The following is a 16,032-nucleotide window of genomic DNA, read 5'->3' as shown; positions in this document are numbered from 1 at the left end:
GAAGATGGGTCTGTAGGGCAGTGATCTCCAGTTTTAGCTGGATTTGTACCTCACACCCTGAGTGGTAACATCTGTACCGAGCAAAGCTAGGATTTGTTCACCAGATGCAAGACACATGCCTTGAATTTGCAAACAGTTCTCCCTTTCTGCTTTGTCTCTTGATGTTGAGCTGACCTGGGCAGAGCTGCCTGGCAGTCTTAGGTTGCAGCTGAACACACTTCACCTGTGTACTGCAGACTGACATCCTTTGTTCAGTTTATTATTTGAACAAGTGCTTCCCTTACGCTGATTTTGCTCTTCCCTATGTTACAAATTGGTATATTCAGCCACAGGGACTGTCAGAACAAAGTATGTGGAGCCCTAGATAGAATCACAGTGTTAAAGGATGGTTTGGGTTGGAAGGGACCTTAAAAGTTCATCTAGTTCCAACCCCTGTGTCAGGAGCAGGGACAACTGTGATTGCAAATATCCTGTTCATAGTTTCACCTAGAAAATGAGCTGTATTTATCCTTTAAATGTAAAATTTGTGAATGTTACTATAAAACGTTAACTATAAACTATAAAACGTTTCAAGTTTCTGATAAAGGAGGGAAAAGTTGGGAGTTAAGTATCTTATCAGCTTGAAGAGTCTTAATTTTTAAAGCAAAGTTATTTAACTGAGGATTTTCCTGTCGACTAACTTTCAAACTAACACACTTTCTCATTTCCATTAACATGTGACCACTTGCAGGAGGACCCTGGGCTATGAGCTGTTTGTGACAGCCTGGTGGGATGGGGACTCCCTTGCGTCCACACTGAGCACCTCTGGTACCCATGCCCAGCTTCCCTGCGGTGTATTTGCTGTGTCTGAACACCCTGGTTGTTTCTTTTCAGGTGGCTGGACCAGAAGATCCATTCTGCAGAATGGTGAGAGTGCTGCTCTTGCAGTCTGATTACAGCTGTGTGGTCTTTTAGGTAATAGAGTCATTTTGCTTAGCTAGATGGTAAGCATGAATAAAATCCAGTTCTCAAAGTTGGCTTCTTGAGATTTAATACTTGCTATTGTGTGTGAACAAAGCGGAAACATTTTCAACGTGTTGCAAGTGTGAATCCAGGCAAGTGGGTGTGTAAAGCTACTGCACTGACACTTGTGATTTGTGCCTGGGGCAGACACGCTGAGGGTGTGCAGTGATGGCTGGATGTGCTCTGGGGATCTGGAGGGGCAATTTACTCTTGAGTTCAGCAGTGCTGGAGGGTTCGAGAGCATCTCAGTGTACCAAGCTCTAATGCCCACTAGAGGGTGTGGAGCTCCATGTAATGGTTTGCCTTCATTGAAACAGGAAAATGAGAGACACTAATCGGATGTGCAGGGAGCAAGGCTGTGGTGGGATTAGGTTCCTGCTGAAGATCCTGCTCTGTGCCTTGGCAGCAGCACAGCTTGTGCATCACACAACTGTCAGTTTGCCCTGCGTGCAGCCACGAATTGCTGTGTGTGTGTGCGCCCAGGGAGGCAGCTCTGCTGCAGGTTTGATACAGTTAGTACCTACCTCCACTGGGATACCTGGAAGAGGTTGCTTGGAGGGTTCACTTGCACATGTAAAGTTTCCTTCTACCTGCATAGTAAAATGTACCCTTGCTAACAGCAGGTAGTAGTTTCTCACTTGCACTGTAAAAAGCTCCTTCTCAGGTAGAGGGAGTTTCCACTCCATCTACAGCTCTTTTAGGCTGAGCCTGAGGCCAGTGTGGTGTGAAATGTGATGAACTCACGCTGCTTGCTGGGTGTGTGTGCTCCCTGTGCTTAGCCCTCTTAGAAGTGCAGCAGAAGCTGCTCAGCCCATGCTGGCTCCTTGGCCAGGTACAGGACTTCTTCCTTGCTAAATTTTGCCTCAGTGTCCCATTAAGAATGAATTCCTGAGCAGAATAAAACCCAGCAATGCTGGCTTTGCTTCAGCACTCACAGTGCTTGAGGAACCCAAAGGAGAGATGGGCAACTTTGTGAGTACAGGATTGCTGCAGCTTGAGATGTGGAGGAGCATAGGCTCCTCTTGGGCTGCTGGTAGCAGGTGGGGTCTGTGGACATTCTGAAGGTCGGTCTTTACATCCAAGAGGGGAGCAGTTCTTGCCTGAAGGATGGTATCTGTTACTGGGGAGTGTTGGGGTGGAGAGTGATGGGGAGGCAGCTGAAATGGGGTGGTGCTCATGGGGCTGGAGGTGAGGGGGTTCCAGTGAGAAGGATGCTCCCATGATGCCTTTAGTGCTTTTGCTTTGTTTCCAAGGAAATCCTACATCTTTTTGACCTTGTGGCTTCTGCAGAAATAATAATGTTCTCTCAGGAGGCTTTAGTTCAGAATGGGTCAGCAAGGAGCAGGTCTCTGTTTGCGTTTAAGAAAAATGAGCTTTTCCCCAGCTTCTCCTGGGGGATATTGTGTCTGGATACAGTCATATGCACATGATTGCCATTGTGGTCCCCAGCCTATCCTGGTGCCTCTCCTGGGGTCTTGCTGTGAAAACAGTCCATAGCTGAAGTCATTACTTGCACTAGAAGCACTATTACAGTAAAAGCCTCCTCAGGCTGACAGGTACAGGCAGGACCCAGCCTCCATGAGCTTGATGTGCTGAGGTTTCTGCTTAACCCACATGCAAAGTGGATTAGAGATTGTAAAGAACCTTCATTTGAGGAAAGCACAATGCACCTACAAGTGGGTCAGCTGGATATTTGGGGCTGTGTAACTTGCAAATCATGCTTAAGGTTCTTACTTGTTTATCAGCTGGAGTGACCCAGATTGCATTGTGAAGGTGGTTTGTGCCTGTCTGGAGCAGCACGATGCATCCCCTGTCCCCTCTTGCTTATTCCAGAGCCTCTTGTAGTCTTAGCAAGATTTGTGTGCCCAAGTTTGCTTCTCAGTTGCCCATTTGGTTTTCCTACAACAGGAAGCTGCTGTGAGCCTCTTAAATAGCAACAGGGAATTTCGTGCCAAGCCAGAGGAGGTGAACACCCCAGGCAGTGTTGGTATTGCATGCGTGCTTTGGAGCCTGTGCTCTTTTACTAGGTTTGCTTACTAACTGAGCAAAATTAATCCCTGCTGTGGTTAGCTCCAGGCTTTCCCAGAAGGCAAATGGTTTTAAACCCTGTGGTCAACAAGGTGCTTGTCCCCCTTTCTCTCAGTGCTGTCTCTTGCCTGTATGAAGGTGGGCAATGACAAACAGCTTGTCTTTGCTGTCAGTGCGAGGTCTCACATCCCCAGCAGGTTGGTATCGGGCAATGTAAGAGCAGCTGCAAGCCTTGCATGTGCTACAGAGGGACCAAGGAGAGATGCTGAGGGTGCTGGTGGGTGTCCATGTGTAAGCTGCACCTAGACATGGTCTGGCCCTGAACCAGTGCATTGCCCCAGCTCTCCAAGCACACACCATTTATTTTCCTCCCCAGCTGCAGAGGAGGTTGTGCTCCAAGTGCTTTGGGCACCACTGTGGGTCCGTGGTGTTGCAAACAACCTCTCCAAGCATGAGTAATTGTTTGGAGGAGCCTCGTCCACCACTTGCACCCTGTGCCCTGCGATAAGGTCGAGCCATGCACTTGTTTGTGCCAGAGCCGTTCCTTCCTGCGTGGTAAGAATAGCTCACCTCAGGAGTACGCGAGTCCCCGGGGCAATGAGTTATCTGCTTGGACCCGCTCCCTGCGGGCCGAGAGGAAGCGTGCTTTGTTGGAGCAAGGCTTTGCTTGCTGAGGGAAGGTTGCTCTTTGGCAGGTCACAGCCTTGGTGGCCCTTCAAAAGCTGTGTGACCCTGCCCTGGAGCAGCACAGTGCCTTCCCTCTCCACACCAGAGCCGCATCTGGCCACAGGGTCTCTCCAGCTCTGTCAGCCTCCAAATGGATGGGAGCAGCTCTAATCCTTTGCATGGCTGGGTGGACTGCACTGCTGCAGCACCAGTCCTGTTCTTCCAGCCCCAGGCAGCTCAGCTCCCATCTGCTCTTCCCTTGTGCTCTTGTGTCCCTGTTTCCCAGCACATGGGATTTTTCTGCTCATTTCAACCTGTGTCCTAACACAGTTCCTCTGGCTGCTCCAGGATATGGGAACAGGAGCTGCTTTGGTGGAAGGGAGCTGCAGCACTTACCATGCCCAGCTCAGGCTGGCTGTTCTCCTCACAGGGAGCTGATGTAGCTCACTCACCTGACATAAAAGCAATGGATTGTTGCTGGATTAAGGAGCTAAGGATTAAGGACCACTGAAGGTCCCGGCTGGTGCTGGGTGAGCCGGACCTCTGCCTTTTGGCAGCATCAAGCCCTTACATCAGCTCTGTGTGTTGGGGAGCTCCAGGCTCTGCTTGTCCTAGCCTGCTGCCCATGCACAGCTTTCTCAGTTCCTCCATTGCTGACTGGTGAGCTCATGCTCGGAACATCCATGGCTTTTTGGGAGGAGTTCTGCCCATTGTGTTTTTGTGGGGAGGTTGGGATCCATCCTGCAACAGAAACCCAGGGCACTGAGCACAGACACTGCTTGCAACCATCTGCTTCTAGCCACAAAAGTGGGCTTTTTGATGACTTCACAGTAGTTCTTTCTGCAAGGGAAAACCCTGCTGCGCTCGAGGGTCTGGAGATCTCGGTGCTAAAGGTGAGATCAGCCCTGAGCTCTGCCAGAATCACTCCCCAGGGCAGCAGCGATGCGGCTTCATCACAGAAATAGGTTTATGTGCACTGAATGCAGGATCAGGGCACTTGGGGGTTGGGAAATGCTGTCCTTTCTGACATGCAGCTGATTCCTTCTCCTGGCAGGGAAGTGTTCCAGCCCATGGCAGGGTTGTGATACCATTGCCATATGTGAGAGTCAGCCATGGCATGGTAGCATCCATGGGGAATGACTTGGCTTTTCAGCCTATTTGAATGCCTAACGTCTTTCGAGAGAAGTAAAGCTTCAGGTCAGGACTCCTGGAGCAGGCTGCTAATTCTCTATAATAACTTCCATTTCTTCCATAACAGAATAAAAAGAAAATTAAAGAAAAAGCCTTTCCACTGGGGAGCCCTGGTTGCAGGTGCAGTAAAGCAGCAAGTGCCCTCTCTGCTGTTCTTGCAGACACCAGTATTAATGGATAGTGCCACACACAGCTCTGCCGCCCGCCAGCACAGCCTGATAAGGTTTGTGCTTGATAAAGCCTGTATAACCTGCTGGGCCAGGGCAGCCACATTCATCACCTTTTCAGACTAATCAGGATCTGTTAAGTGGAAAAGGAGGAAAATCAGTTTACTAGAAGCTGGTGTGGGCTGTTGGGCTTCTCTGGGCAAAACTGAGTGCAGGGCTGATGGCTTTTGCTCGGCTGGAGCAGGCACTGCAGATCTTCTGTGCCATCCAAATGCTGTCATGGAAATGTCTTCAGATCCAGAGGCCCAGCCTGAATTAGGGGTGAACCATTCCCTCCTCAGCAGCCAGCAGAAGGCATGGAGGGCAAGCCAGTGCCAGCCTCCTCCCCTCATTTTCCACATCAAACTCATCCTCCAGGCTGAACAATTATTCTCTCTTCCAGGCAGGGTTTAAGGGGAGGGGTGATGTTTTTATTGATGGGATGAGGGTTCTCTTCCTAAGACATGAATCCTGGTCACAGAGCTCCAGTCTGGCTGCCCCCTGTGAGTCCCCAGGCTGGAAGATGCTGCCTGGGTACAAGAAGGTTGGGGCATGATGATGCTGTGAGTGTTCCTTCCTACAGTTCTTGATTGTGAATTCAGTGCTTTAGAACTCCAGCTTCTTCCTTTAAAGTTTCTGGGGAAAAAAAAAAAACAAACCAAAAAACCAAACCAAAACAAACAAAAAACCCCAACCCCTCTGAATTTGGCCTGATTTGAGTTTTTTGGCATTGGAATTTCCTGTGGAATAGAAAACCTGGGGCTGGCCAAGAGGTCATAAAAGAGATGTGGAAGTAAACCCCGCAGCTCTGTGGAGCTCCCTTGGTTGTGCTGGGATCTGTTTTGTGCTCTCTCCTGGCTTGTTTGGTTTTCACTGGTCTGTGCACAATGTTCTTGATTTAAAGTATGTGCTCTGTCCCCTAAGCAAGAGGGCATCCCCTTGGGACTGAGGGGCAAAAAGGACCTGGTGGCTCCTGCAGCAGAGAGGGGTGCGGAGCATGAAACCTTGCGAGTGTCTGGGAGCAGAGTGTGGATGAAAGTGCCATTCCCCTGGCCATGGGATGGACTCAAATCCCAGTGCCCTGAGCCCTGCTGCGAGGTTCTCACCCAAGGGTTTTGCTGCAGACTGTGACCCGGCTGAATGGGCACCATGTGAGTTAACTCAAGGGCAAACACACACACACTGCCCACACCCCGAGGGCTGAGCAAAGCCAGGGTCACAGCCGAGCTGTAGTGGGCGGTTCTACGCTGGTGCCCAGCACAAGCATCCTGTGCTCAGCCAAGCCCAGGAGGGATGATGGAAGGTAGGTCAGAGACCGACTGTCGTCTCCGGTGCCAGATCCTGGTGCCAAGCCAGCAGCAGAGCAGCAGCCAGGGCTGTAATCCAGCCAAGCAAATCCTCCATCAGCTGAGCATGAAATGGATGTTTATGTGTGCGAGTGAAAAACAAGGAGGAAGGAGGCGGAGGTGTTTGCATATGCACCCATGTTTTACCTCAACGCAGACAGGACAAATCCTGAGTGCTGGGGCTGGGCTGGGAGAGGAAAGCCAGACCCCACAGAAGGGGAAGCGGTCCCATGTGGGCAGGGGAGATGCCAAGGCAGGACGAGTCTGTGAGCAAAGGGGAAAACTGCTTTGACCTCCCCAGCACGTCCCAGCAAGAGCCTTGCTGTGGAGGTGGCTTCCCACTGAGCCCCCAGCCCCTGTAAGTGTGAGGCCACACTGCTTCTCCTCCAGGTCAGTCCTCAAGAGCCAGCCAGGACCCAGCGCTGTGCAGCCACATCCCCAGCTGTGCTTTGAGACCACCTCCTTGTCTCCCCTCCTCTGCTCCCACATCATCCTTGGGATGGAAATGCTTTGAGGTCTGTGCCTGGCAGGCTGGACCTTGAGCTGGGACAGGGATTGGTTAATGCTGTCAGCATGTTATGCAAAACGTTGGACTTTGCATTGTCGGAAGAGGAAATGTCTGTGTTCCTGCTCTGCTTTGTACAGGAACTGAGAGCGTGGGGCTGTGGCTGCTTCTGCAAGGTAAACAGCTGGAGAGCTGCCTGCTCCCCACCTTTCCTCCCTCTCCAACTCTTTAAGAGGCTTCAGCAGCTCTCTTAAAGCGTGACCTCTGGGAATAGTGCTCATGACCATTGGTCCAGCCCAGATCCTTCCACTCGGCAGCACCCAGCCTTTGCTGAAGGTTCATCCCTGCTAAGAGGTTGCCTTCAGCTGCTCCTCTGAGAGCTGGTTTTAGGTCTTGCTGTAATATTGGTTTTCCTTCCACAGGATATAGTCCTGCGTCTCCTGCAGAACAGACAGCCGGGGGGTCTCACTGCCCCAGCCCTGCGAAGGGATGAGGCTGGGCTGGGTTCAGCCTGAGCATCACTTGGGCCCTTCATTCCCTCATGGCAGGAGTCGATTTCAATCACTGTGCTGTGATGATGAAGGGAAGGGGCAATCAAAGACAGCTTTAAACCAGGTATTTCTTTAAGCTGTATCTAAGAAACCTGCCACGGCTCCAAGCTGGACCTTCCAGCCAGGGGTGAGCAGGCTTCATCTGACAGCTATTTCTTCAATATTTAAAAAGCTGCCTGGAATAAACTGAATGCTTCCGAGTAGTGACCTAGATTCTGCTTGCTGTAAATTTCATTAGAAAGTGGATTTGTGTGCCTGCCAGGAGCAGGCCACTTTGCAGCTTCATTGATCTGCCCAAACCATGTGCTGTGCAAGTGCTTTCCTCAGCAGGTTTTTAAAGAGCTCACTGCTGCCTGCTTCTATCCCCAAATGTGGCTTCTTTTCTTGCCTTGCTCTTCTTTTCCTCTCTTTTTTTTCTTGGTGCAAATGCATCATCTGTTTGCTAATCACGTCACCTCATGAGCTGCACAGAGTTGTCCCACCGGCTGTGTGGGACAGAGCAGCTGGGAAGGAAACTGTCACTCTGTGGAGGCCAAAGACTTTCACAAGGCCGGGGGCTGCCAGCAGCTCTCTGTTCTCCACCAAGGTCACCTGTGGTTCTGACACCCTCTCAAAGAAGCTTCCTTCCCTTCTGTCCCCAAAGCATTGTCTACCCACAACTTTGGATCTTATGGAGAGGTGTGACGGTAGCACAGATGGCTTATACTGAGGCTTACTAGGGAAAAAAGCCTGGGGAGATGTGGTGCTGCCAGACCTGTGGATGCACGAGCAACATGCATCTCCCCAAGCCTGAGCAGGGCCACGCAGCAGATGCTGAATTCCTCCCCATGGCAGTATGTTTGCAGGCCCTCTGCCCTGCTTAAAGGTATCATAGGAGGACCCTGCAGCTGACACGGGACCTATGCAAACCTGCAGCTACAGTCATCAGACATGGAACAACTGCCTGGTGTGGCTGAATTAACGGGTGAGGGGAAAGGTGATGTGTCTCTGTAGTTGGGTACCCAGCCCTGCCTTTCCCATGGGAACCCTCTTCTGGGGCTTTCCCTGTCCCCCTGGCACCTTTTTCTCTGCATGAAGCTGATGCTCCTGTGGGGACCTTCCTGGGAACAGGCCATGTAACAGCAGGAAAACCCACATGTTTTGGAAGAAATCCCTGTGCTGGAGCTGTGGAACACAGAGCTGTTCTGTCTGCTGACAAAGACTGCCATAGAAGGGGCTTCTTGGGCTGAGTTTTGGCAAGATATTGGAAAGGCGGATTCAAAGCAGCAGCAGCCTTCCTGCTGCCTCCTCCTGCGCTATGGCTACCAGCACAGGCGATACCTCGATGCAGTGATACAGGCTGTGCTTCACCTCTGCTGTACGCTGCTGATTTATTTCCAGAAGTTAAACCTAGGACCTGAACAGAGGCCACCCCTGGGCCAGCACTATGGGCTGTCAGCATCCAGACAGGGGCTAAATTAATTTCCCATAAATCTGAAACGCTCTGCTGGTTTCCCAGCTTCTCAGCATCTCCGCTGGAGCTGCCTGTGATTTATTTGCCTGAGGTCTAAGGAGATGGGCAGGAAGTTTTGCTGAGGCAATGGTCTGGGTCCATTTCCTCCTGCCACCAGCACCCTGAGCTTTTCCCTACTCTGGCCACTGGTGGCTTTGTCTGTCCCCAAGCCTTGTCTGTCTCTAGCTGCAGGGAGGAAGGAGAACTGGAGGCAGGAGTTCTGGCTCTCTCCTGCTTTTTTTTGGGGCAGTGTGGGTGGTTCAGCCTCTTAGAAGAAAGGCAAGCAGTGTCTGGGAAAGCGGGGGCTCTGCCAGCTCACCCCTCTGTGCCTAGCAGAGAGGTGCTGGGGACCGCTCTGGCCCAGCCATGCCCAGGCACTGGGCTGGCACTGGGAGCTTGCCCAGCACAGTGATACTGCCCAGAGCCTTTGTGGCTGGAGCAACTGCAGCTGCACTTGTTAGTGCCAGGAAAGGGTTAGATGCCAAGGGAATCTGGGTTTAAGAGCTGGGAGCATCACTACAGCAGCAGTTTCTCTGCAACCCACAAGGGGGTTAAGTGAAAAATGAAATTTCTTTCTATCTCCTTCCTTGTGCTTTCTCATCTCCGCCAACGGAGATGAAGATGGGGGAGGATTCTTTTTATTTCCTATATTTAGCTTTGGAGAAATTGCTATAACTAATCGGCTTTAGGAGACTGGGCTTTCTCCTTTATTTTATCTCTTTCTGTCGCTAAGCCCCTGTCATGTGGCTGTGCACTACGGCTCCCTGGCGCTCTCTGTTTGCTGGGCTCAGGGTTTCTTCATGAAGTCAATTAATATCCCATAAAAATAACACCTCCAGCTGTTCCACTTGCAGCTGCCAGGTTGGAGTCTAATTGCCAGGACTCCGATCCCAAATCCTGCTTTGCATGTAAAAGTGCCAGTGAACAGGAACAGTGAACAGGAGATGGCAATACAGAAAAGGAATACGGTTTGGGGTGCTATTTTTAGCCTTTTCAAGCCAAATGTAAAAAGACCCGTAGGCTGCTTGTGTCCTGCTGAATCTGATCCTATGCACAACATTGTTCCCATGGCACAGTGCGGCAGCCAGGCTGGGTGCAGGGTTATTTGCAGCAGTTAGCTTGCCTACATGTAAAACCTTCTGGGGCAGTTTGAGCAGCGCTGTGTTGACGTGACTTACATCCATGAACTAATGGGTTTTTTCCACCTCTCATTCTCTGTGTGTTGCTGAACGTGCCATGCTGGATGCGGCCATAGCAGTGGTGGGGCGGGAAAGGCAGCTGCTCACCCACTGTGGAGCCTGTGTCTCACAGAGTGGTGGTAAAGGGGTAAAAAATCCTTTCCTGCTGATTGAGGTACAATGTGGATGCACAGTGACCTCCCTCCCATGTCATCCTGCCTGTCCCACACTCTCTTCTGCTTCCCAAGCTGGATGCCACCTTTGGGGGACCTTGCTGGGCAGATCTGTTTCTCGTGGGGGGCCTTGCCTTTGCTTGGTGCTGCCTTGACTCCCATCACTACCGTATCCACCTGACCTCTTGCTACCTCCTGGGTGCTTCCAATCTCTCCTTTCTTACTCTCCAAAGAAGAGGTGCTGTGAAGGCCCAGGTGCACATGGGGTTTGGGGATGGGGCACTAATGAAGCACTGGCCTTGTTTCCAGTCTCCATCCAGGGAGCTGTACTGGGTCAAATCAGCTCTTTTCATCACTGGGCTCGTTTAATTCAGACTGAGGCTGGTTAGGACCAAAAGCAAATCAAACAGAACAGCTGTTTGTTAGCTAATTTGGAATACTTAGTGGTCACACATTAGTCTGTAGCTACCAGCTTGAAACCACGACTGCAAATAGGCTTCCTGTGCTGGAGATCATCCCCTTCATTAAACCAAGTTATTTTGAGCCTGCTATTTGGAAGTTGCCCTCAGAAAAAAACTTTCTACTCATCCCATTTGCACAGCAGTTGCAGAGCCAGTGCTTGACTCAAAAGGCAATTCCTTCTCTTCCTTCTCTGCTCAGGCTCCCCCTGCCCCATCAATTCCTTCTCTTCCTTCTCTGCTCTGGCTCCCCCTGCCCCATCGATTCCCTCTCTTCCTTCTCTGCTCCGGCTCCCCCTGCCCCATGCTGACAGCTACAAAAGCCAGAAGGTGTTAAACATACCATCTCTCACCCTTGGAGAGCTGGAGCCACACTCTCAGTGGGTATCCCTTCCGTGGAGCTTTGCTAGCAGCTCACTTCTCCAGGGATAGACAGGGCTATCAATCTCTGTCCAATCTTGCCTAGCAAAGAGATTGCAAACGTGGCTTTCCATTGTGTAGTACATTAGCCAAATTAATTCCAGGATAGAGTCAGCCAGCAGTGCTGGAGGCCAAGGCAGATTAATGCTGCAGCCATGGCAGAATGCGCAGAGCAGCTGCTTGCAGCATGCTAGCTCTTGGATGCAGCCAGCCTTCTGCTTCACAACATTCCCCATCTCACGCTCTTCAGAAGCATTGAACTCTCCAGAATCAGCAATGCAGACAATTCAGTTGGAAGGAAAATCTGTCTCTAAACTGTGCTCCTCTTTCAGGCTGCCACTGCTGCAAGTGGGTGACATTCTTCATTGGCCTTGCTTGCTTTCTTTAATCTCCCCAATACAGGCATGCCTGTGGAGCACAGGAAGGTTCCTCCCTCGTGACAAGGAAGAAAAAATTAGCAAGCAGATTGAGCATGTACAGCAAATAATGAGATTGCCTTGGATACCGGGCTGGAATTCATGCAAGGAATTGTGCTGATCAGAGAAGATAAGCAGCATTTCTAGGCCTGCAAATAGCATCATGAGACTTATGGTTCCCAAGGGTTTTCTAAGAGATCCTTGGATGAAAGCTGATCCACAGACACTGCAATGTAAAAAATAAACCCTGCAATAGCTATCCTTGTAGATATTTTGGTGTGCAAGTGCCTTGTAATGATCTGCCTCATTTTCCTCCAGGCAGGGGCATAAACTCAACAGATAGACCCACTGGTATGCTGGGAGAGCAGCAGCCACAAAGGAGGCTTGTCCTGGTGGAGCTCCAGTGAAAGGGTGCAGTGTCTGCCCACAGGGTGCAGACCCAGTTCTGGTGGAGTCAGTGTGTCCTTTAAAAGGAGCTGGATTTATGAAATACTTTTAATAATAAGTAATTATTTCTTATTACTCCTCTGGTATAAAAAAATTAGTATCTTCATTTTACAGGCAAACAGGACAAAGTCTACACATGGTGAGTGACCCAACGGTTTGGTTCAACACTTGCTGAAGTAGATGAGAGTATTTGTACTGTCAGACTTATTAAAAAAGAGGGATAGTAAACAGCCTTTGTTTCTGTTTTTATAGGAAACTTCCTCCATGTCGCATTTTCTGTGCCTCGTGGCCGAAGTGGATCTTTCTCTAAGGACTGAAAAGTGTTATTAATGAACTGATCAGATCCAGGCAGCCCTTCAGCTCACTCAGAGGTGACCAGTAACAGGCTGCTCACAGTGAGGCAGGTACCAGGCAGATCCAAGCAGTCACCAAAGGCAATTAGAAAAGCTGGACATTCCCAACTGCCCAGTAAACCCTTGCTTGCTTGCAACTCCAGCTCCCTGTATTATGAGCATGACACTTTCAGCAACAGAAACAGACCTCAGCAAGTAAAATTTCATCAGTGTTTTTCCCTTTATAATGGAAAAATGGTTGTGGGGGTGAGTTCCCTTTGTCATTCTTTCCTTCCTCCCCCTCCCCTTCCATGCCACCTCCTGATGTCTAAGGTATAAAACTATTCCAATCCTGTGGCAGCCCCGAAGGTGGTCTCCCCCTCCTCACGCTCCCCCAAGAAGACTGTGCTATCAACCTTTTTGGTGTTACAAATATCCAATGCAGGAATGAGTGCTGGATTTGCTGCTCCATCCAGACTATGCACTCCACTAGCTCCTCATGCTTGAATTATTTCTGTACCAGCAGCCCCCCCTGCACCACCTGCTCATTTTTGCTTTAGCACTGTCACTGCTTCTGAGCAGCGGCACCAAATTCCATGCAGGAAGCCACATATGGGTGCTGGCTGTACAAGGAGAGGATGTGAATAAGGGCTGGGATGCTTTCCACATGCTCATCCCAATTCATGTATTTTATGAATCAGGACTTAGTCCTATTTGCTAATGTTCATCTACGTATCCTTTGCTATGTCAGTGATGCCTGTGCTCTGATGTCAGCTGCTGGAGTCCAAGCACTGGCAGCTGGTGTCTCTGGCCGGCTCCCAGCCTGCAACTCTATTTTCCTATCAGTCACTTGGAAAAAAACCAGGTTTCTGACTGTGTATGGCATCAAAACATGAAGGGCTTTGGTCTACAAGGTCATTTAAGCCTTTCCTACACCATGGCACAAGGGAAAGTTCAGATAAATCAAATAACAGTATGAAGTTAATACACCTTCACTTGTACTGCATTAAGCTAAAGTGAACTAAGGCCAGTTTAATCCTGAACTCTTAGCACAAGAGTTTAATGCCTTCTAGCTTTTGTACATTAACATCACCTCTCTGAACACAGGCTGATCTGGACACACTTTACCCTGTTCCCAATCTTCTCAATGGTGGAAAACTACCATGAAGCTAAAAGGCAGCAGTGTTGGGGATAAAGAGATCACCCAGAAAGTGCTCTGGTCTGCTTCTTCCTGCTGACTTTTCCTAAAGCGTTTTGTGAGCCTCAATATTTGTATCTGCATATTGGGATTATTAGTATCTTCCCTGCCAAAGGGCTTCATGATCTCCAGAGATATCTGGAGAAACTTCTCTGTACGATTTCCCCGGTATGGGCTATGCAGGGAGCTCACAAAAATACATACAGCTGTTCCAGATGAGCACATTTATTGTGTATCTGGAGGCCTGAGCTTGGGCGTCACAGTTACTGTAGTTTTAAGGGTAAAGAGGTGAAGGAATTCACACCACCCCATATCCCAGCAGCACCAGATGCTCTCCAGACTGACAAGGGAATAAAACAATTGTGACACCTAGTTCCACATCTGCAATGCATTTAATAAGAACGCTGGGGAATTGCATGCCCCAAGGGCACATCTCCATCCCATTAGCTGTTTGTCAGTCATCATGCTTATTTTAGCTGGAAATGTTATCATTTGGGTCCTTTTTCATGATTTTAAAGATTTAGGAAGAGGGCAGTTATTCCAATGTAGCCAGTGGTACATAAAAAATTCCAGTGACTCAGATGGGACTGATTTATCAGGGAACAGCTCTTGAAGAACTTCAGCATATCTGGACTCAGAATCTCATCCCTCTTTCACATACTTTTAATAAACATACAGCTTGGCAGCAAGACCTTGAACGAATGCATGTTCCCTCTTGCTGAGAACTCCTAACAACCTTCTCTAGTACAAAAGCTGCAAAGATCAGACCTGCAGGACAGTAAGAAGCCAGGACCATGACACTTTTTTTCACTATCTGGGATGCAAACAAAAGAAACCAGAGCAAGTCTCTGCCTGCTGAAATTCCAGGGGCTTGCACTCAATTATAGCAAGGCCGTGAGGCACGTTCAATCTTTGCTTGTATACATCAGCCCTCAGGCAATTGTGCTTTAAGTTAGTTATTGTTAATAATAAAGGATTTACTACCAATACTTCTCATTAATTTCCATGGCAATATTGCCTGACACAAGATAGATGATGGAGCTTTGAGTTGTGTAACCAAAGTTCATAACGTGAAGGAAGCAATCCAGGAAAAGTGCTCAGATAGTGGGGAGCGACCAAACTTGCACAGCCTTCCTAAAGCTCAGCTTCCCTTCACAGCTAGTGAGCTGCATTCCTAATGTTTGGAGAGTATGAAGATAGGCTGAGAAAGTTAGGGCTGTTCAGCCTGGAGAAGAGAAGGCTGCATGAAGATCTCATAGCAGCCTTCCAGTATCTGAAGGGGGGCTATAGGGATGCTGGGGAGGGACTCTTCATTAGGGACTGTAGTGACAGGACAAGGGGTAATGGGTTCAAACTTAAACAGGGGAAGTTTAGATTGGATCTAAGGAAGAAATTCTTTACTGAGAGGGTGGTGAGGCACTGGAATGGGTTGGCCAGGGAAGCTGTGAATGCTCCATCCCTGGCAGTGTTCAAGGCCAGGTTGGACGGAGCCTTGGGTGGCATGGTTTAGTGTGAGGTGTCCCTGCCCATGGCAGAGCGGTTGGAACTGGATGATCTTAAGGTCCTTTCCAACCCAAACCATTCTATGATTCTACAGTTTGCACTTTCAGCCTCTGTCCTCTGGGACACAGTTTTCAGCCTTCAGCATGCTTCAAGGCTTTCCTTAAAACATTTCACCCACCCATTTATTCATTTATAGTCCTTCTAACGATGCACTGCTGGAGCTGCTATAAAAGAAGAGGTAAGAGGAATACGAACACTATTAAAAATAAAAAATTACAAACATATTCATTTCCTCTTCCGTGTCTATCTTGTTAAGATTATTGTTTCTGTAGAAAGCAGGCAAGACACATACTATGACTGGCTTAGATGTTAAATTATGGACTTTCACTTTATCAATAAATACTGAGTACCTTTAGAAGTCCAAATAAAGCTTTTCTGATTATATGGCCATTTGATTAACTAGAATAGTGGCAGTCAGTGAGAAGTGAAACATTTCTCAGGATCTAAAGAGAGATGTTATGAGCAAAGAGGAATTTGAGTGGGTGTAAATTCCTTGCTCTTCTATGTTGGTAGGATTATATCTCAGCTTTCAGATCAGGGAAAGGATGTTACAGGCATAATGGCAGGGACTATCAATCAGATAACTAAATCTAATTACAGAGTTACTAGATATAACTAGTTAACATCAGCTACATGAAGGCAGCTGGCCAACTGCCACAGCAGAAACCAGTTTCAGAGAAACAATTCCTGAACACATTAAACAGCTTCTTGTAAGGACTGGTTTCAGATCAGACAACAGCCTGTTCTTGACTAAAAGACACATGGTTCAGGTAAGAAAGAACTGTAGCTGAATCACTTATTTATAGTAACAACAAATTCAGCTTTCCTAGAGAAAGAACTGCACCAAAAGGACAGGATAA

This window comes from Psittacula echo (genome assembly GCF_963264785.1).
Source record: "Psittacula echo genome assembly, chromosome: 14".
Taxonomy (NCBI): domain Eukaryota; kingdom Metazoa; phylum Chordata; class Aves; order Psittaciformes; family Psittacidae; genus Psittacula; species Psittacula echo.
This window is presented reverse-complemented; position numbering follows the sequence as displayed.